This window comes from Athene cunicularia, assembly GCF_003259725.1.
Source record: "Athene cunicularia isolate RWA chromosome 9 unlocalized genomic scaffold, athCun1 chr9_part1, whole genome shotgun sequence".
Taxonomy (NCBI): domain Eukaryota; kingdom Metazoa; phylum Chordata; class Aves; order Strigiformes; family Strigidae; genus Athene; species Athene cunicularia.
The window spans coordinates 22924604-22946805 of NW_020799110.1; the positions used below are offsets into that span (position 1 = coordinate 22924604).

General features: G+C 38.1%; 1 protein-coding gene across 2 annotated transcripts in view; it reads left to right on the plus strand.

Moving 5' to 3' along the window:
* Positions 1-22202, plus strand: part of PIK3CB (phosphatidylinositol-4,5-bisphosphate 3-kinase catalytic subunit beta) — a 103944-nt gene that overhangs the window by 20867 nt on the left and 60875 nt on the right. Inside the window, exons 1-2 of one of the 2 annotated variants that reach the window (XM_026855032.1) lie at positions 108-371; positions 20016-20124. The gene's annotated coding sequence lies outside the window, so the exon portion shown is untranslated. Of the gene's footprint in view, positions 1-107; positions 372-20015; positions 20125-22202 lie in introns of those variants that run through there. The other variant, XM_026855031.1, reaches the window with a different exon arrangement.

A 22202-nucleotide genomic window follows, 5' to 3' on the forward strand; every position in this document is an offset into this window, starting at 1 on the left:
GGTCAGCGCCTTCCCCCCCGAGGCTCCGCCCGGCGAGCGGGGTCTTTGCGGTGCCCCCGGTGACTTTTTTTAATGTCTTTTTCGTAGCCGAGTGCTAGCGATCGCTGTGTACGTTTTTAAAGTGACGTTTAGATTGTTCGATACTCCTGGCTGTTTTCAGCTGGGTTTCTGAGCGCTGTTTTCCTTCTGGACCGCAGGAATTTGTATGGAAAAGCGGTGTCTGTGAACTGTATTTCCAGTCAGATGCTCATTCTCGGGGCAGCCCGGAGTGGGCAGTACACGGGCTGGTCGGTGGCTTTGGCAGCGCACTGCCGTTCTCTACTTTCTTAGCAGACAACTGAACTCTTCCACAGATGAGGACCTGTTTCTGCGTAAGTAGGGAATAAATCTTCATTAGTCCCAAGAGTTCCTGAAAGAGAAACGGAAACCTTTCATGCCAGAATCGCTGGTTTGTCTAGCTCTAACGCATGTGTGCTTACAGACTGATGCTGGATGCCTTCCAAAATCAAGAAAGCTTAGGGGTTTTTTTGCCAGAACTTTTTGCGTTTACAGACTTTTCTTGTCACCGGATACATTGATGAGTTGTGTTCATTTGGAATTGACAGCTGTAGCCAAATTAAATGTTACATATCCTCTGAAATCAGTGCTGCTGTTATACTGTTGATGTTGAACTTTATTCAGGTTTTGGAACCACCTGAAGCTGCGCATTACTAGAAACTCCAGTAATATGTTATTTATGTTTTCAGGACTGTAGTTTGGAGGTTTGACATTAGGTGAATACATGAAGGATGTCACAGAAATTTGATCGGCCTGTGGTTTGCACTATTAGCTAGAGACTTCCACAACCGTAGGGCTTCAGTGATTAATTAAAAGGTGAAATTAAACCTTATAATACACTTGCTTTTAGCAAAAATGTGTATAAAGAGATACGGAATATCCATACACTTGTCAGAGGGTTGCAAAGCCTAGTGGAATGCACTTAAGGTGGCTGGGGAATGAATCACCAGGTCACTTGGAAACTTTGATCTAGAAGCTTCAGTTCAGACTGATGATGGTTTTCCAGGGTTCAGAATTTCATGCCAGCAAGCAGTGCTTTTCAGAAGAGTGAGAGAAAGAAAAGGATTCATGAACAAAACTTCTTTAGCAACTGGTTTTTGGCTTTTTTTTTTTTTTTTTAATTAAAAAAAAATAATATCAGGGATATCGCTAATACCAAGAATGTTGTGTTGTGGGATAGACTTGGAAACATGTTTGGGTGGGGTGTCAGCATGTAATTAAGTGGGTTTTTTTAAAAAATTTAAAAAGGAACTTCTTCCATATGAAGTCTTAAAATATTTTTTGATGTCTATTTAAATATCTTTCTTGAATAAAAATCGTTTCTGTGAAGTCAGGTTTCACTTCCTTGGAATATCTGATGTCATAAATTCTCTAGTTCTCCAATTGTTTATAGACTTTTGGCAGAACTCCAAATTCTAGTGTAGGAAAGCCTTCATAAAAAAAAAATAAATCTTTCTTCGATTCTTGTGATATAGTAAATAGAGAACATTTCCTGCCTGTTCGCCCTGATTTCACTACTCCTTTCCCTTTACTGGAAGTTGAATGTAGAGTCAATATGCTTGTGAAATGTTGCATACTTACTTTTAATGCTTGCATATGTCTGCAATATGTTCTATTTTGCAAATGTGAAATTCAAAACCACAATCCAGTAAAAATACAAGCTGTCAGAATGCTATATATATGAGGAGGACGCAGGAAAAATACTGATTTATTATTTAGAAGTTGGGTGGAAATGCATGCAGGTGTTTTGGCTGGTTAGCTAACAAGCTGGTATTGTGTTTCAGTGACCAGAGACACAGAGTTCAAGTAGCTTGAGTGCTTTTTCATAGATCTAGAGATACACATGGAAGCTTTGCCCTTGATTCTCTAGAAGTTGCCACCGGTTAACTTATCTGAAAATAAATACGTGGGTTGTTGGGCTGTGGAATGTGGCAGTGTATTTTATGCAAAGTCCATGGGGTTGCTTCTGTTTGAGGTGAACTTTCTGACTTGCCTGGCTTGGTAGCAGCAGACAGTTAATTTATGCAGTTAACCCTTTTTCACAACTGGCACTTTCTGTGAAAGCAGTCCAGGAGAGAAGAATCTGAAATAAGCATCATGTAGACAGTTACATGGAAAAGCTTGCTTGTTTGGATTTTTTGAGTAAATGTGTGTTTGTACTCAAACTGGTACCTTTTGAGCCTTGACACACATGGTGTTATGTACTACATCTCAAATCTCAGTTAATTTACCTCAGAATATGAGGACTTTGAATTATGGAGGGTTAAAAAAATCAGTATCGGTGGCTGAATTCATTAAACAATTTGTTTTGTGGCAGTGCTGTTAGTCCTCACAATCACTCACCATGTGAAAGTTTCATTGTGTTTTGTTTTGATAACTAAATCAGATCTGGTTGCAAAAATCATCTTGCATTAGAAATGTAACAGTTTTTTAAAATTCATTTTTAGAAATGACAGTAGTAATTTGTAAGGAGGTGGTTTTGCTTTCAGTTGGTAGGAATTATGGTCCAGAATTAACAGCCGGTAACAAAGTGGTGGTTCTGTCAAAAATCGCAAATCAGAGATTCTGCAAGGTTAAATGTATTTGTGTAATACCTAAGTACCAGTTAGTTTATGTGCAACATTGACCAATCTATTTAACAGTCTGTCAAATTTACATGGGTAAATCTATATCTCAACCTTTGGTGGAAATAAATTCAGGAATGTGGTTTCATTTACATATATTAGAGTTGCAGAGTGAGGCCCTAGTGCAAATGCTTGTGGATATGTAGCTACCACAATAATTGAATTTACATACTGGCTTCAGAAGATTAAAGAAACAAATAGTGACATGGATGTGTCAGAAAAAGCTTCCTCTGAGAGGTAGGACTGGGGTAATTATACTGTCTCCCACTGATAATTTGGGGGTGGAGGGGATGTGCACATTATTTGTTTTGGTTTTGGCAGTTTTAGGTAGCCAAAGTTTAATTGCTAGTGTGCTGCGGAATATAGCCTTTCATCAATTTGGTTGTATGCATATAGAGGCCCCAGACTGTCCTTGGGTACCATCTTTGCTACTTCCACTTCACTACTCATAGCTTTTATTTCTTTCAAAATTGTCAGACTTGCATGTTTTTAAGTAGTGCTGCATTAAATTTTCACTATGAAACAGAATTGTAAAGGGTGCTTGCTCTTCTATTTTCAGAATATCTTGCTATTATTTGCATTAGTTATTCTGATTTTTAGAACAGCTTTGTGAATTCTGCATCAAAATATCTTAAAGGAACTTCATCAGAGAATGTGTCTAGTTTTATGCTTGTGTAAGTTTACATGTTGCTGTAATGCTGAACAGTTTTACTTCCCATGTTAAGTTAATAAACGATCCCCAGATTTTTTACTACTTCACTTTTTTTTTAACAGAAATTTGTAACAAGTGAGGAATAGTTCCTTGGGGCAGAGGTGGAGTTAGTTGACCTGATGGGATACCTCTGCCTCTAAAATTGAAGTACTTCTAAGAAATCGTGAAGAATTGTGAATACTGGACATAAAATAGCTGTATAAATACACTCCCCTGCCCCCCCCCCTTGTGCCTGTATGTGATGGTGTCTTGCTTCTTTGTATGAGTTTACTTTTAAGAGAGAAGGAGGTGACAACCCTGTGATTCCTAATTTCTTTTTTATGAGAGCCAAGTAATCAGTGTGTTCTCATTACTATCGTTTGAAGTTCACTTTTGGGGGCTACCAAAGTTTTCTGAACTTCTTTTCACAATGTTCTTCTGAGGCTTTTGTTCCCAGATTTTTTGTATCTAGAGCAGAAGGCAGAGGCTTTTGTTCATGCGTTAATTTGGAACTGATGAACACTTTAAAGTGATGTGGAGTCCATTAGGAGTTTGCCCTGTTTACTCTTGCTTTGGGTGTTCCTGTCCTTCCCTTGCCCCCAGGCACCATATATCCACTGGATTAAAAAAACCTCTAAGAGGGTTCAAAGATGAGTGAGATGATATAAGTTTTTGAGTTTGCATCAACTGGCAGCGTGTGCGCAATAGCTTGTTTGGATAGTAGAGGTAGATAAATAGTTTTGTGGAAGTTATGGGAGTGTTTGTGGTTTGTGTTGTCAGTTAATGAGGATTACTAAGAGCATTAGTGTGTCTTTTGTTTTACGATACAGTATTGTTATGAAGCATTTCAGTGTTTCTGAAAGTCCTTTGTTGTCTGAATGCACAGGATATCTTTAACAAAGCAATGAAATATTTTAAAAATAAGCATAAGAATCAGTTGGTTGTTTATGAAAGCTTTTGTGTGGAATGTGCAATAGCTGGCATTCTGTAGGATTGACCTGACGTTGTAAGAGGCTCACAGCCCTGCTGTAAGGTGGTTTTGTGACGGATTTAATGTGGAAGACTTGTGCTTGTATGCAGCTACAGCGTACTAGAAGCAGTCTAGAAATCAGAGTAGGTAGATCTCTAGAAAATAGAATAACTGGTAACATTTGTAGTGCTGGGGTTCTTGTGGTAGCTATCTCTTGAGCAATACCTTTTTTATCTTTTGTAAATAAGGTGCTTGAGAGATGGATTTTGATATTGTTGCATCATTTTATTTTCTTAAAATGGAAAGTGTTATTTCAAAATGTCCTGTGTTATTTTCAGTTAACAATCTGATGTTCATTAGTATGGAATGTCAATAGCAGAAGATTATAAAGCACACCTGATTTTAAAACGTGATTGTATTTGTGTCACTAAAAATAACTCCCCAAAAGACTGCTTTCAAGTACTGCAGCATGGTGGTTTTCTGTCAGTGATTTGAGTATTGCTATTTAGTATTGTGTCCTCTGGAAGGTTGTAAGTTAGCCTGTGGTTTGTGAATGCACACACAGGGGTACAGACACACATACACACGGAGGAGAAACAGGTAAACAAAGGTAAATGTTGTCAGTAGAAACTCAAAGCTCAGTACAAAGTCGATGCAGTAGAAAGAAGGACACAAAATGTTATTTTTAAATTGTATTGAGCACTGTATCCCCTTCCTGATTGGCTTCACTTTATTTTTCTTCTTACAGTCTGTCATTAAATTTACTGCTCTTGGTTTATTCCTTCTCCCCAGATCCCCCATTATTTCCTTCCTTTAAAGACCTGTGTGTGAACCATGTGTGAGTCTTCACTCTGTTAAGTGTCTTGTCTTTTCAGACTGCTGGTTCTTGGAGGCACAGGCTGGTGTTCCCTACAGTGCCCTGTGGGGTGCTGTTGTGAGGATGTGTATGAGAAATAATTTATCCTTCACAAAGCATAGTATTCTGTAAAATGGAATCTGCGGGAGAAAGGACTCTCTGGTGACAGCTGTGGGAGGAAAGGAAAGCAGTAGTCACAGGTGAGGTCCAGGCTAGGAAATGACTGGATTGCTATGGTGGGGGCTCAGCAGTCTGGGACTAGAGGTACACCAGGGAGATATGGGGGGTTGGTGTGGTAGAAATCGTGACCCTGGGAGGCCGCTTTTGGACCCTGTGTGTTTCAGTGCTTGAAGATGACTGGCAGTATTGTTTGTTCTCTGCTGGTGTTGGGATGTTGTTTTTTTTCAGATCCCTTTTGGACTTAAATGGATGTTGCTAAGGGAGGGATTCTCCATTGTTCGTGGTGGTCTGAAAATCACGTGGACTTGGAGTATTTGTATTTCTAGCCTTTAGAATGTCTTCCTTTCGTTTCAGCCGATACAGAGGAGGACCTCTGAATTTACTATCTAGGTATCTATGTGCCCTGCTAAGGATGCAGTTCAAAATGTCCATGAAGATATTTAAGAAGGATTGTTCTAGGCATAACCAGGGATCTTTTAGGTAAAGAAGAGTTAGTACTTGGTATACAGACAGCAGTAAAACAGATAGTGCGTATACATGTGTGCAGTCTGTATAGGCATATGAAATAGCAGCATGTCAATGAGACAGAGTAGAATGCAAGTCCTGTTACTAATTTATGGAAATGAACAAGAGTCAAAAACCCAATAATGAATCCAAACCTAGGAGGAAAAAAAATTTGAAATGTAGCTTTACAACTACCTGAAAGGAAGTTGTAGCGAGATGAGTGTTGGTCTCTTTTCCCAGTGATAAGTGATAGGATGAGAGGAAATGGCCTCAAGTTGCACCAGGGGAGGTTTAGGTTGGATATTAGGAGAAATTTCTCCACTGAAAGGGTTTTCAAGCATTAGAACAGGCTGCCCAGGGAATCGGTTGAGTCACCAACCCTGGAGGTATTTAAAAGACATGTAGATGTGGTGCTTAGGGACATGGTTTAATGATGGACTTGACAGTGTTAGGCTTACGGTTGGACTCTATCTTAAAGGTCTTTTCCAGCCTAAATGATTCTATGATTTTATTTCTTCAGTTTTTTCTTATGTCAGGTTTGCACGGAAGTTTCATGGGAGTCTTGGGTGCATCGTGACATTTGGATTGAGCCATAATATCAGGAGGTGAAGAATGCTTGTCTGCATCTGCTGAAGTATTTTAAATTATTTACTCATAATAAGTTAAGTGTGAAGAAGTGTGTGTGTGAGTGTGGAGACAAGCTGTCTTGTTTTTCTTTTCATGGGAGGACTGTATTTGGGAATCTGTGATAAATGCTGCCTGGAAAATGAGTAGTAGTTTCTGAATCCACTTGAGCGAAGAAAAGCATCATTAGTCTGGCAGATTGTCAGCAGCAAATGGTACATTAATTTTTAGCACAAAATGCTTGCTAGCAAAAAAAGAGTTTTTCCTTTCTGTTAATAATAAAACCAAGGAGGGACTGATTATCTGTTCTCAGCAGGCTGATATTGTTCAGCTTCTTTTTAATATCCTTGTAAGACAGCCATAATACTTTTGATGTCATTTTATATTTTATTAAAAATAAAAAAATACTTTCTTATATACTGATAATCTGCATACATCTGCATAACTTTTCTTTAAATAGTAACTTTATTATGATTGCAAACTATTACAAACTATGTGTAAACTATTGCAAATTTTCAAATGTTAAAGAGATAACCACTATTAAGATGTGTATAAAATGGTATGGAGTAGGGTGAGTCTTCATCCTGGCCAGTTTTACTTCCCCAGCATTCAGAAGTAGTGTTTTATGACTACTACTAGTGGTAGTAATATAAGTATTTACACTTGAATTAGGTGATCTTTGTGTTGAAAATTCTAGTAAGCTCAATGTAATGATTTTTTTTTTTAACCTGAGTAATAATAAAAGCATTTTTCTTTACTGAATTACTGCTCTAAGTGTTAGGGTGCCATTTTTTAATGCTCACTGTGTTTCTGCCTAAGTTCTTAAGAGTTCAGCTAACACAAGTACATAGAAATTGTTTATTTTTTTCACAGCAGTCTGTTTTGATAACTAGTAATTTCAACTTCCTTTGGGTACTGTAAATTTGTGTATGAAGAGCTACGGCAATTAAGAATATCAGAAAAGTACTGGATAAATAGGAAAAGTTCTTTAGTAGTCTTCAGTTAAAACAATATTTGCAAGAATGTGGAGATGTAACTTAGAAGTTAGGTATGTTAAGATCACAACCAAGTCTTTTCTTCATCATTTCTCATCTGTATTTGTAGTAGGCTCATCAAGATTTGCAGCAGCTCTATATCTTTTGAAATTAAATGTGCATATTGGGTGCTTTCATAGTTTCTGTCACTGCAAATATGCTGGAATGTAACTCACTTTATATTCGATTTGCTGTTCACCGCAGAATGACGGAAGTCCTTATTGATTTCTACTTTTTAAATAAATGACTTATCTCTCTGTATTTTTTTCTTGATTTTGTTTAACTTGAAATCTTCAACACTGATTTACTTGGATGAGAAATACTGTGGTTTAAAACACTGGCTAGGGATTTGTAATAATTAGATTCTGTTTCCAAGTGTGTCACATGGCTGCTGTTTGAGCTTAGAGAAATTTGGCTATCATGCTATGTTTTCACCTGTGCGTTGGGGATGAGGATGTTATTTTTTTGTTAGTGTCTTTGCTTGGTAAACTTTTCTTGTGCTTAAGTCCTTGAACATTCATAATGTCAACTGTCATGGACCTTAAAGGATGTGAGGTGCTATTTAAGGATAAATGCAAACTCTTAATTGAAAAATACTTTGTAGCAGCTATGGTAGTTGAAATGAATAGCGAATAGGTTTTATGTGCTCTTTATTAGTCTGGAGGAAAGGTAAATGTATTTTTAAGTGGCCCCATTTAGAAAAATCCATTTGAATGGACACATAATCATCTCAGCTGATGCACAGACTCACTTTCCCTAGTATCTGTGCAAATGCTTTTGTTGAAAGAAAATATTGTATTAAAAAATAGAGGAGAAATTATTCATAAAAAGTAGGTAGAAGCAAACTGCAGTACAGCAACTAAAGTATTTTTAAAGCATATTAAGATTAAACAGTTAGACTCTTTAGTGTATTGTTGCCATGGGAATAGAAATTTGAATGATTAACCCCCTTCTATTTATAGCTATTTTCTCAGAGTTAATATTCCTGTTCCAGTTTACTTCTAGGTAAATTTTATGAGAAGGTAGAGCAATTCTTGCCTTACACTATCACTGCAGCTAATCATCTTAGTGTCCTTAACTTACTTTCTTTTTAATGTGAATTTCACAAATCACATCGCTATATTTTCAGATGTATTTGTACTTTGATAACTTGTCAACTTTTATTGCATGTAACTACAGGATTTAAAGAGGCCTTCAGCATGTGGTGGCTCCTTTTATCTTCGCATCGCTACTTGCTGATTTTTAAAATACTGGTATATTACTGCTTAAAGGCTGATCTTCTGGGATTATTGGCTCATGAGAATGAGAGATGCAGGCTGTGTGTGCTATACTAATAAAGCTCAAAAGAGCCAGACCTAATATATACCAACCACTATGAAAATTTTTCCACCCTCTTGATGCTAAAGGTTGCTTCTTCATTGTTAATTTAATTGGGCCTTGTTGGCCAGGAAAGTAGCATGCTACTTTAATTTTTAGCTCTAATTGTAAAGGGTTTCTACCTATGTAATGGCAGTTTTCTTGAAAAACAGGTGGTGTAGTTGGTTAGACCCCTTATATATGATGGAGTCTTAGGAAATGGCAGCATTCCTGAAACTCAGCTGAAGCTTCTACATTTTGGTGATTAACAGACCAGTTAACCTGCAGAATGATTTCTTGCGGTGTGGTGGCAAATGAAATGGTATAAGTGGTGTTTATTTTCTGATGTTCTGTGATATACTTTTTTGTCCTGTGATTTACTTGTGAGGAGTAAAATTGGATTAGAGAGGGACTTTGTTTTCTTTCTGACTTATCATGGGAGAGAATTTGAAAGGAGTTAAGGCAAACGTTTTTCAAGTCTTTCGTCAAGTCTTGCACCCCTTGGTAAACCCCTCTTTTGCTGTTAAGTGTGGTGGTGAGAAATTTTCATCATGGTCAAACCATTATTGTTTGCATGAAAACTAAAAAGGCTTTGCTTTATTTTACAAGAGGTGTTCTTTTGATTTCTGATTTTACTGCATATTTTAAGAATTGCTTTCTCGGCTACAAATGCTGCTACTCCAGTGCTCTTCCATGTGCCCAGGTTTATATACCTTGTATACTACTACTACTGTTTGGAGGTGAAGCAATGCTCTGGGACAGGCAGTTCTGATGTAGTGAAATGGTTGTCAAAGTCTCTCTAGTGGTTTGCTCTGGAAAAAGGAGGAGCTCATTCTCATTTATGAGAGAAAGGGAGAGCTTTTTGGTGCCTATTGCCAGAAAGTGATGTAAATATTGATCTCATAATTCAGTGGTAGCTGGCAGATAAATACATTCTCCAGAATGCATCTGCTGCCTCCCCCTCCTCAGTGCTTCTACACTTTGCCTGTGAAAATGTCAGAGAAGGTATCATTTTCAGTTCAACCTTTGTTAGGTTCCTCTTTAGTTCTTACGGTTTTAGAGATGTTACATGGTAAGTTAAGGTTGTATTTTACTCTTCCTATCTTGCTGTTTATGGTTCATCTCAGTGTCAGGAATTGCTTTGCAATTTGATCAGTTTGCAATTTGGTCAGAATTGTTCTTAATCTGGTTAGAGCAGTTCCATTCACCATAGCATCTACGATACTAAGGGTAAGAAGTTGTTCACTTGTGTTAGAGATCTGCCAAGCAGATTGCTCTCTTTATGGAGGAATCTTATTCCCCAAGTACTTATGTGCTCTGCCAGTGCTGCTCTCACACGGGGTCATAGCTGTTGCTACTCTTTGTGTGAAATTTGCAGAGGGGAATACGCATGGCGATGCACTGAAAAGGGTAATTGGAGCGAGTTACAGCTCTAGTACTACTATAGCTCTGTTCCTTCTCAGAATATAGAAATAAATTTCTCACAGCAGTGTTCCTGATGCCACAAAAAGCTTTTACTTCTGTCAGAAATAAGCCTATAAAAAAAGATAGTTCTTTAATGTACACTTCACAGGAAGTGTAAGAATTAAACCAAAAGCCCAAACTTGTATTCAGGCTTGCTATTAGTCTTCTGTTCAGTTTTGCCTGTTTTTCCCCACCCTTTTAAATGCATAGCAGGTTTGCTGTTGAGCAGCGAGTAAAAGCAGGAGCATGGCTGTTCTTGCTTTCTTCAAACTCTGCTCATCTTTCTTTCACATTCCCACAGTGATACTCTGCCTTTCTGTGTGTAACACAGTTGAGGTTCTTGGAGGGCTTCCATGCACACACTGAGAACCTGGATTTGTACATTCTGGTGTATAACATGCTAGTCCTTTGATAACACCCCGAGTTTTCAGCACCAGAGTATGAAGCAATACAAGGCTCGCTACCTGAAAGAAGGGGAAGTGGGGAGCAAGAGCAATTTAAAATGCACAGTGTTTCATTACCTAAAAGCACTTAATAGATTTGCTTTTGTGTTTGATATAACTGAAGGTAAACTTCATTTGTTTGATGCTTGAATTTTTCCTTCTTCAGCACAAGAAATTTTGTTAGCTATTAGTTTCAGATTGTATTTACTATATACATGATGCTAGTGATGACATACTGTTGATATTTATTATGTGGTAATATTTGGAATCAAACAGCAAGCTGGACCACAACAGCATGTCTTTGAAGTACACTTAGCTAGACACTACTGTGTTTGTTCATAATCTCTTGCAATCCATGCTTCAGAGTTTCTTTTAGTCATAAAGAATGAAGCCTTTAAACTGGTATCTGGAGCAGAGTGGGAAGTAGCTTCACAAAATGGCTCATAACAATTAATTACTGAAGAATTAACTGTGTGGTCTTGCTGTTTAACTGTAGAAATGCGTTCTCATTTGTATAAAATTTGCACACAACAAAAAGCAGAATATGGGAACTAAACAGAAGTAAATTTGCATAGTTTCACCATATTAGGCATTTAACAGAATGTAAATGGGAAGCAAAACATCAGAATGTGGAAGCAGTGAAGAAAATGATTACACAGAGGTCACAAGAAACAAATCATGAGTAGTCCTGTTGATAATGTTTCAAGTGACTAAATAATTGTGATAAGATCTTTGCAGAGCCTAGATGACACTCACTGTTTTATTTCTCTGTTTAAAATGCAAGTAAATATTTATTCTTTTAGTAACTTTTGGGTGGAACTAGTAAGGTTTTTTGCAGTGTTTTTACATCTGTGACACACTAGTGAGTAGAAAATACACCAACAAGGGCTATATTCAGGTATCCTAAACTCTGAGGAAATGCCTAGTTAGTGAGAGCTATGTACCTTAAGGCTTTCAGAGTTTAAGCCAATCAGAGGGAAATCATGGAGAGGGACTTCATACATTTTAGAATGTCTGAAAATGTCCTTGGGCTCATTAATATAAGATTTCTTTATCAAAACATGATGGTGTGGCAGTAATTTTGTTCCTTAACAAGTCCTTGTGCTCCGTGTTACACTCAATAATTAACTTAGCTTCAAGAGTAGGTTTTAAAACAAAAGTATGGTGCATAATTGTGGTGTGATACAGGACCAAAAGAACCAGCGCTTCACTGTCGACTCACAGGTATAGGAATTGCTGTGGGTGGCAATTGATGCCCCCCTCCCTGAGACTTCTGTTTTCAAATACTGTTATAGATGTAATGAAAATCCGTGCAGAATCCAATTTTTTATTATTGCTTGCAATCTATTTTAGTATTCAGAAAGATTAATTTTAGTGGTATGACTGCTAAGGGTGTGCAATGATTGCAGACCAGTAGATTGGCAGTTCATTAACTGTCGCAAACATCTCTGTGGATGTCACAAGGGCTTGTGCAGGGTGGTGGATTTGTTTGCACCTGCCTAAACTGCTGCTCAGTGGTTATGTTCACTCAGCCTCAGGCCTTTGAGCTTCACACTCTGTGTGTATGTGTGTACGTATATAGGTATGGATTTCTTGGAAGAGAAGCACTGCTCTCTGACCACGGTTTTTAATTCTTCAATTCTGTAAGCCAGACTTAGTGAACCAGATTTAGAAAAGCTGCAGCACTGGCCTGGAGGTGTAAGTGATCTGTGGGCTCTGGGAGGAGGTGGGGGAACTTACATCTTCACACGAATGAGCCTGTTCAATCTAAACTATTAATTTCTTTGTCACCAGCTTTGGAGCTACTGAACCAGTTGGGTAATCACTTGTTCCATAAACTGTATTGGAACTGGAAATGAGCTGGAAAGTGTTACTCATTTCACTCCATGTTTATGAATCAATGTAAAGCAAATCTAAGCACTTGTGAGTCATCTGAAATCATAAAAACACTTCTGTTTTTATAAAATGGTCATGCGCAGCCTAGAACTTCATACTTTTTGAACTATAGAGTAGCCTCAGATCTAGTACATTCTCCAGCCCAGAATCTCTCTCAGGATGTTTCTGTATTTTGTAGTTGATATAAATTATCAGCCCTGGCAGCCAGCCCTTTCTAATACTGAGCACATTTGCAGGGTCTCTCACTTACAGAGGCTTTGCTAATCTTGATTTCAGCACACTGTTCTCAAATCAGAGAATGATTGCCTAACAATGAGAGAGGAAAAATTTGCCATCTACTAGAGTATTTTTTTGTTACGCTTCATTAACAGTGATGTGTTCCCCTTATGCTTTGCCCAGAGGCATTTCTTTTGAAGGTGGCAGAGCAGAAGGAAAAATGAATGAATCATTCTGGGAAAATAAAAATGAATTATTTTGCTTAGGTCTTTATTTGTTGATCCTAAATCATGCAGGTGATGCCTTGCCATCTAGAAGTATCTGTTCTTTACTCCTTTAATTGTTCTTCATTTTCCAGTGCCAGTAAGAGCCCTTATTCTTTTGCTCTTTTGTAAGGACAAAAGATTGTCATTTACTTCAGAACTTTAATCTCATTGAGTTCTAAACTACTGTGAGTAGGAGGGTTACTGGGTTACTCGACCCTGAGCACCATCAGGTTATACCACTGTGAAAGACATTCCCCCCCCCCGCAATTAAATTCAATAACTGACACCTTGTTAGAAATCAGTATTTTCAAAATAGTTAATGAAAACTTGCAAGTTCATACTGATAGGAGTTCAGCAGCGTGTGTAACCAAGTAAAAAAAAAAAAAAAAGCATATTAGTGTGGGCTTGTGTGAGTATAGATTTGTTTTAAACAAGCCTGTTGGATGCCAAAGAGGATTTCACAGGGTAAGGTTGGCTCTCTGGGTAGATTGAAAACGGCTTCGTTAGAGGGTGATTCATAGCAGTTGACTACAGAGCTCCTGCTTTGAATCACCCACTGGATGAATGTAATTATGATAACGAGTTTCTTCTTAATGAAGACATGTGACTGAATTTAGCTTCAAATCATGTTTCTAACTATTATCCATTTAACTTAAAGAATAACACAGTCCCACATTTTTTAGTTATTCATGAAAATGCTTTGTGGTCTTTGTTTTATCCATCTTAAGGAAAAAGAAAGGCTGTAAACTGACTTGTTCTGACATAGATCTCTTTTTGCAGCGTACTCTCTGCTTTTTTTTTTTTTTTTTTCTTTTTGTTATTTTCTGTGGGTATTTTTACGTGATGAGAGCCTGTAGCTATATGCCTGTTTTGGTTAAAAGATTTTATATGAGATAGTATTTTAAAGTGACACATATCAGGAAAGGTTGAGGCTTTTTTTTTTAAAAGGATATTAGTGTTTTTTGACTAACCACCAACACCCGTGAAAGTAGAACACAAGGAAAAACACTGCTGTGTGTATAACATACTCTCCGTTACTTTGTCTCTTGATGTTAGTGCAGAAATGCCACCTTTAAAAGGTCAAAACTGGTCAACTGCTGTTGAAGAGACTATGGGCACTGCATAATTAGGATAATGTTTATGTACAGTTCTACTCTTTGGATCACTTTGCATGCATCACTATGCAATATATAGGAAATATTTTTTTTCAGATTCAGGTTTTAGCTTGCGTTTTCAACATTTGCACTAAGATGTGCAGTATGTGGAATTTTGAAGTTGCAGTGATTTAGCCAAATGTGCGCTGCTGCAAGTTCTTTTTCTCCCTGATTTAATTCCTGAATTTGGGTTGTAATGGTTTAATTGCTAATAGTGAAAGTTGCTGAAGAATTTTATGCCTATTATGGTTGAAATTTAGGACTGAGGAAGGAGGGAAAAGAAGGTTGCTTTATATTTCTCAGTATTTTTTTCATTTGAAGATATTTGGTGTATTTACTGATGGTTAATCCTCATCTTGTCTCAGACTCGGTGGAATGGTGAGTTTCTTCATTGCCAAGTGGATGCTACAGCAGCTAATTCAGCTTGACATTCACTTGTCCAATCTTCAGTGCTATTGAGAGCATGAAATGCATGAGACAGCTTTAAAGTAGCTGAAGATGTGAACCAAAAGCTATAAAATGCTCTTGTCTTGCTGTCCAAAACATCTGCTAGTCTTTCAGTGCTGGTCCTGATGCCTTCCTCAGTGCGTTCTTCCAGAATAGGTGATTTATTTGCAGAGAGGAAGATACTCAAGAAACTGTTGTATTGTGTCATTTAACTCACTCAGAGTCCCTTATCCTAAAGCAAATCCAGAGTATCCTCTCTAAGAAACAAACAGTTTCTTTGTGTGCTCTGTCAGAATTCACAGAGGAGCCTGTCTGATGGGTCTAGAAATTGTCACAGAGTAGAAGTCCATAGGGTCACAATTAGCCCAGGAATTTCTGTGCGGCATCTTACATTGCTTATGAATGAATTTTTCTTTTTTCTTTTATATTCTTTCTTTGCAAGTAGCCTATGTCCCTAGCTCGTAATTGTTTCTGGTTTATGTTAGATGCCACACAGGAGTTTTAGTCAAAAGTTTCTTGTACGTTTTCCCTCTTTCTTCCCTTGTGGTACAATTTTTTTTGGTCATACATTTGTAAGTGTTTCCATGAACATAAAGAAGTATAGAGGGTGGCAATAGAACCATATAAAGTTTTACTGGATTGTCACAGACTTTTTGATTGCCACCACACAACTTTATGATTCCTGAATTATTTCATAAGATTGTTAATGTTTTTTCTAAAGCAGTTACTGATTTACATAAAAACAGTATCTATCTAATAAAGGTGTAATGAAAGGTGTCACAAAAAATGTCTATTTTGCAAAAAACAAGTTCTCATGCAGAACTTGCAAGCTGAAATGGATTTCTGTTAGGTCCCTGGCGGTGCTTTCTGTAGAAGTGGTGTGGGTGTGGACCCAAGGAGAAGTGCCCAGGGTTATTTTGTGTGGTGTTTTTGACTGAGCTCACAGTCATCAGAGGCCCATGAAGGAGGTGCCACTGGTAACATCCAGCTGATGGTTCTATTTTTCCCACATTCCCCAGAGAAATGCAGTAGGGAAAAGGTGTGTGCTCATCAGGGAGTTCGCTTTGTGTTCACTTCTTGAGGCAGTTGCTTCAAGTCTTTCAGATCTTTATTCCCAGAAATTATGCTTGTGTTTCTTATGTAGTTGGGAGTTCTCAGTAGCTGTTTATGGTAGTTAAAAGGCCAGCAGAGTTTGTACCTTGGTCTGTTAGGTAATGTAGTCATGAGTCTTTGAAAAATTTTTCACTTGTGCTTTGAAGGTAGAAAGTGTACTGGCATATGAAGGGTTGACCATGATGTGATCTGTGGTTAGGCTGATAACCATCTCTGGTAACCTCTGTTCTGCTGGGCTGAAAAATGAGAAATACTGGTTAGCTAGAAAAATAAAGCTGCATGCTGTCATCCTGTAACGAAGGATTTGTTTCTAGTGCTTGAACATAGTAGTGGGTAGTTTGTGTGCATCAGAAATGTTTTAAGTCTGGAGGGCTAGCCATTCCCCTAGCTATCCTCAGTGTACAGTTGGTTGCAGAGGACCAGCAGGGAGCCTATTGTCAATGTCATGTCTGAATTGCAGGGGACATAGAAACTACTGTGAGAATAGAGGGGAGAAAGGACAGAGAGCTGTAGGGAAGGGAGCAGAAATCTAGCAAGCAAGAGGCTGTGGAGAACACAGGAACTGATAACTGTGACAGCACCTATTCACAACGTGTACAGTTTATGGACCCTAGATATCTTCTGGGCTTTATGCATGTGCCTAACCCTTAGATTAGATGCCAGTGCATTGACCACTCTGCTAATACAGGTTTCTTTTATTTCTCGGCAAATTCTGAATAAGGCATGAGGAGCGTTAGCTCCCCTTGCCTCACCAGTGTCTTAAGAGATTAATACAGTGCAGGAGGTTGACTCTCTCTAAGATGGGAATGATTTGAAGCATGATAGGAGCCAAGCAGTTGTCTCCTGTTCCAGGTGACAGTTTGTGCCACGTGTAGTGAAGAGAAAGGAAAAAACGAGACAGAAGTCTCGGAGCAGAAACTGCAGCACATTGTAATATGACTGCCTGCTTTCTCTTGTAGGACTTGAGTTATTTCATAAAGTGCATTTTATTTTTTTTAGGGACAGCCTTGTTTGATCTTCTCTTCTCTTCTCTTCTCTTCTCTTCTCTTCTCTTCTCTTCTCTTCTCTTCTCTTCTCTTCTCTTTTCTCTTCTCTTCTCTTCTCTTCTTCTCTTCTCTTCTCTTCTCTTCTCTTCTCTTCTCTTCTCTTCTCTTCTCTTCTCTTCTCTTCTCTTCTCTTCTCTTCTCTTCTCTTCTCTTCTCTTCTCTTCTCTTCTCTTCTCTTCTCTTCTCTTCTCTTCTCTTCTCTTCTCTTCTCTTCTCTTCTCTTCTCTTCTCTTCTCTTCTCTTCTCTTCTCTTCTCTTCTCTTCTCTTCTCTTCTCTTCTCTTCTCTTCTCTTCTCTTCTCTTCTCTTCTCTTCTCTTCTCTTCTCTTCTCTTCTCTTCTCTTCTCTTCTCTTCTCTTCTCTTCTCTTCTCTTCTCTTCTCTTCTCTTCTCTTCTCTTCTCTTCTCTTCTCTTCTCTTCTCTTCTCTTCTCTTCTCTTCTCTTCTCTTCTCTTCTCTTCTCTTCTCTTCTCTTCTCTTCTCTTCTCTTCTCTTCTCTTCTCTTCTCTTCTCTTCTCTTCTCTTCTCTTCTCTTCTCTTCTCTTCTCTTCTCTTCTCTTCTCTTCTCTTCTCTTCTCTTCTCTTCTCTTCTCTTCTCTTCTCTTCTCTTCTCTTCTCTTCTCTTCTCTTCTCTTCTCTTCTCTTCTCTTCTCTTCTCTTCTCTTCTCTTCTCTTCTCTTCTCTTCTCTTCTCTTCTCTTCTCTTCTCTTCTCTTCTCTTCTCTTCTCTTCTCTTCTCTTCTCTTCTCTTCTCTTCTCTTCTCTTCTCTTCTCTTCTCTTCTCTTCTCTTCTCTTCTCTTCTCTTCTCTTCTCTTCTCTTCTCTTCTCTTCTCTTCTCTTCTCTTCTCTTCTCTTCTCTTCTCTTCTCTTCTCTTCTCTTCTCTTCTCTTCTCTTCTCTTCTCTTCTCTTCTCTTCTCTTCTCTTCTCTTCTCTTCTCTTCTCTTCTCTTCTCTTCTCTTCTCTTCTCTTCTCTTCTCTTCTCTTCTCTTCTCTTCTCTTCTCTTCTCTTCTCTTCTCTTCTCTTCTCTTCTCTTCTCTTCTCTTCTCTTCTCTTCTCTTCCCTTTCCCTTTCCCTTTCCCTTTCCCTTTCCCTTTCCCTTTCCCTTTCCCTTTCCCTTTCCCTTCCTTTTTTTTTTTTTTCCTCCCCCAAATGCACTCTTAGTCAAGAAATCTGACAACACATCTGTGTTACACATTGTTCCAATTTATGAACTTAATAAAATGAGTAGATAGTGTATGGTATAGGGAAGGAATGAGGTCACAGTTTTTTCCAGTGTATCGGTGCTGGTATTAGAAAACTAGTATTGTGCATTTTGCCTGTGATTCCTACATTGCATTTGGGAGGCTTCTCTGTGGTTTGCCAATCTGTGGAAGTGGTGGTGGTTGTTAGGGTAAATTTATATTGTATATGCAATTTCAGAACACCGTTCTTTCCTATGCTGGTGCTGATAGGTTTTCTGTGAGAGTTTTCGTATGAATTTAGAATGGTGTGTTAGGCTTCCACCATCTGATTTGTCAGCACATGACTAGTTAGCTAGAGACCTGTAGAAGGCTGGGACATCCAATTTTTAGTTAAAATAGCATCCTGCTTCTGCTGCAGGGTATGGTATTTCAGACATACACTGTGTCGTTGTCCGTTGTCCCGCCGCCCCGTCCCTTTGAGGGGCCACAGATCATGAAAGATTGCTTCCTCAGGTGGAAGTTCTGGAAGCAATGTCTATTTATCTTGTATCATAGATAGTATGATATGCATAGTATGGTGCATTTCACACCCTCTCCCAAACTCCTGCCTTCTGGCCACTAGCTTTTGATTCTAATTTTTCTGACTCCATAAACACAAATATTGACATGGCTGTAAAACATTAATTCCAGACCGGTGCTTTAGCACTGGTTATAAGAGATTCACACTGTTTCTTTGTCCTTGCAATTTCTAAATCGTGTAAAGCTGCCTTAATTTTTCTCTAGTCTTCCTTTCAGCTTTGCCTGCTGTAGGCTCCTAGGCTATAATCATGAGAAGCTTCTGGACTAGTTCATACGTTTATGCACCACAAGGTTGTTTTCAAAAGGTTGTGCCTGGAGCAGTAACTTAACTTTTTCAGACTTAAGCAGATGGGGCAGCAACTATTTTTTGCCTCATGGTGCTCTACATGCTGACCTCTGGAGAGGTTCTGCTCTGTGTGGGACAGAGGGAATGACAGCCCTCCTTCCTGATCACACGGCTGTTGAGTTGCTACAAGCACAGTGTGGTTTAGAAAAAGAATTGTTTATGGGAGGAGGAGCGTAGTTACATGCCTTGTGTTTTGTGGCTTGCCCTACAAACCTGTAGATAATACCATTGCAAACTGATAGCACTGCTTTGTTCTCAAGGGGGCTTTAAATATTTTTTGGTTTTTTTTTCACTTTGCTGATAGCCTGGTTTGCAAGGTGGAGCTAAATGGAGATGATGTCTTGTCTCTGTGGAGATATTTTGTCCTGTGTATCTGCAGGATGGTGGTAAGAGGAGACCTCCTGAACCTTTCTCCTGCTGTTTCACAAGTTGAAATATGAATAGGAAGATGGGATCACTTGTGTCATCAACTCAAATTATCCACAGTAGAACTACAGATGACATTACACTCTTTTCAAAAAAACACCCAAACAAAAAACCCCCAACAAAACTGCTCACAGCCAAGTGTAAAAGAGAAGATGTGGTTAGGACAGTGACAGCAGCACTATTTCCCTTTCTTTTGTCTCTAATTGTAATGGATGTCTGTTGATCTGATCCAAATTGAGTGTACAAAAATTTAAAAATATTTGTAGCAGCTGAAAAATGCTTTTGACTGTAGTTCATGATTATGAAACCTATATTGTTAGAATAAATGGCATGTTCTACATATTTTTTCCTTTCTGGTAATTGAGTGAGGATTTGACATTCATTTAGTAAGGTGAATATGGTACTGTAGTATTCAAAGAAAGTGAAAATGTGTGGTAAATTAGATATTTCTGCACAAAAAGTTTATGGAGCTATTAAACCAAGTACAGATTTCTGATTTTCTCATTTGGTTAATCACATTATATTGTGTGTTGCTTTTTTAGGTCATCTTGTGGAATCTTGCAAGAAGACAAGGGTAATAGTAAGAAAAAGATGTTTAATAAAAGTATCTTCACTACACAGTCAGACTGAAACAGGAACAGGTTCTCTGGAGTAAGTATTACAGGGTTTATTTTGTATGTGTGTGGTTTTTTTTCTTGTAAAATCGGTAGCATGGTTATTAGACTGTTATTGTATTTAATTTTGTTATAACTGCATTAAAAAAAAAAAAGTGACTTCATAATTCAGTTGATCAGCTGGTAATGGTCACTCTTTTGGACTCTTTCTGAAGCAAGTTCCATCTTGGAAGCAATTGCATCTTACGAAATTTAGATGGGCATCAGATTTTTCTCTTGGCTCCTGTGTATTCTGGGTGTGGTTTTGAGCAGGAAGTGGCCTAGTATAGATGTAATTACATGTAACCCCCCAATTTGCTGGCAAACGTTAAAACCCTGCCTGTATCTTCCAGGGAATTTGAAAGCATAAGTGGTTTTTTGACTGTAACTTTCTACTCCTGGCACTTTCTGTGTGGCTTTTGATATTTTTATTGTCAGTATTTTAATATTTGTCTTGTATTGCAGTTCCATCATTGATCAATCTAGCATAATTCTTCAATTTATGGGTCTTAGATATGTCTTTTGTTCACTTTTTCTAGTTAACTTCTTGCTTTTGTGAAGGCTGACACACATTTGTCTCATTTACAATGCATGAAACTTAGCAACTTAACTCGAGGACTGTGGATTATACCTTTTGGTACTAGATACTTAAACATTTCTATACTGATACAGCATAGTTCTTAATTTCTGTGTGTTTCAATTGCTTGAGATGGGAGAAGTAATCATTTTACAGTCACCTTGTTTGCATCAGATTGTAACATTTTTAAACATATTCTTGTAGAAGTTAGAAGCTGGGAAAAATCTGCCTAATTTTCTGTCTGATGGGAAATTTACTTGCACTATGTGATATGTGAATGTAATTCTGCAGGAGTCATTGGAAATACACTTGAATGTATAGGAATGAAAACTATCTGGCTATTAGAACTGAAAGGGAGTGGAAAATGGTTGTAGTTTACAAGTATATTTTGGCGTATTGCTTTATTGCCAAGAGGAAATGACTCTTCTTAGCTTCTTCTTTAAAAAGGGATGTGTACATGGTGTCATAATTTTGGTAGAAAAATGTCTGTGAAACCGAGTCAGACAAGCTAAACTTTTCCTACTTGCTGTTTTTTCCAAAGTGTTTTTAACTGGCAGAGTAACGCATTTTGATTGATAGCTTTTTTTTAAAAAAAGGTGGGAAAACAATTATAAAATTTCAATTAAACATGGATCTAAAGAGGTTGATGTGCGTGTTAGTTCCCTTTCTGTAAGTACTTGAAGCAAATGCTACAATTTTAAGTCAGCACATGTAAATATGTATCAGTTCCTGATCTAGGCCATATGTCAAGTGGCTGGTAAACATACTGGGGAAAGGTTCTTGTAGGACCTGATACTTAATTCTGACCTCTAAAGTTTTCAGAAGCTGTGCTGTATGAAGTTGTTTGTCTTGTACTGACTTCCTAGACAACAGTAGAAATACAGGCACCTGTCACAATGCCAAAATAAAATAATACCTATTTGCTGCTTACACACTTATTTTGAAAAGTTAATTCTTGACTCCGGTAAGCAAGTTACCAGAACGGATGGGCAGGAGCATTGAAACTGAGCTCTGCAAACAAATGAAATGAAAACTGTTCAGTGGAGACAGCTTTAGTCATTTAAAATCATTGTATCCAGGCTTATGCCAAGCACAAAACTTGCTTGTGTTTAGTAGCCAGTAAATTTGTGTTTCTCCCCCCTCCTTGTTTTTTAAGGGACTTAGAGAATTCTGATGTTATAACCTAAAACTGATTCTAATTTGTGCTTTTGGGGAAAATATTTTTGAACCTTTTTTGTTTGTTGTGATTTGGACATTTGTGTATGTTTGTGGAGATTTCAGTCATCACGAGGTATTTTGCAATTGGAATCCTTCATTAAAGTACTAAAAACATTAAAGTCTGAGTAGCGTCTATATTCACAGATAAAAAGCCGGGTGATGTCTCACGAAGTCTTAAAAGCAGATGCGGAATCTGGCAGCTGGGAAATAGTCCACAGACACCCCCCCGCGCCAGTCAGTGCGGGGCCCGGCTGCTGCGGGCGTGAGGCGGCGGTGCACCC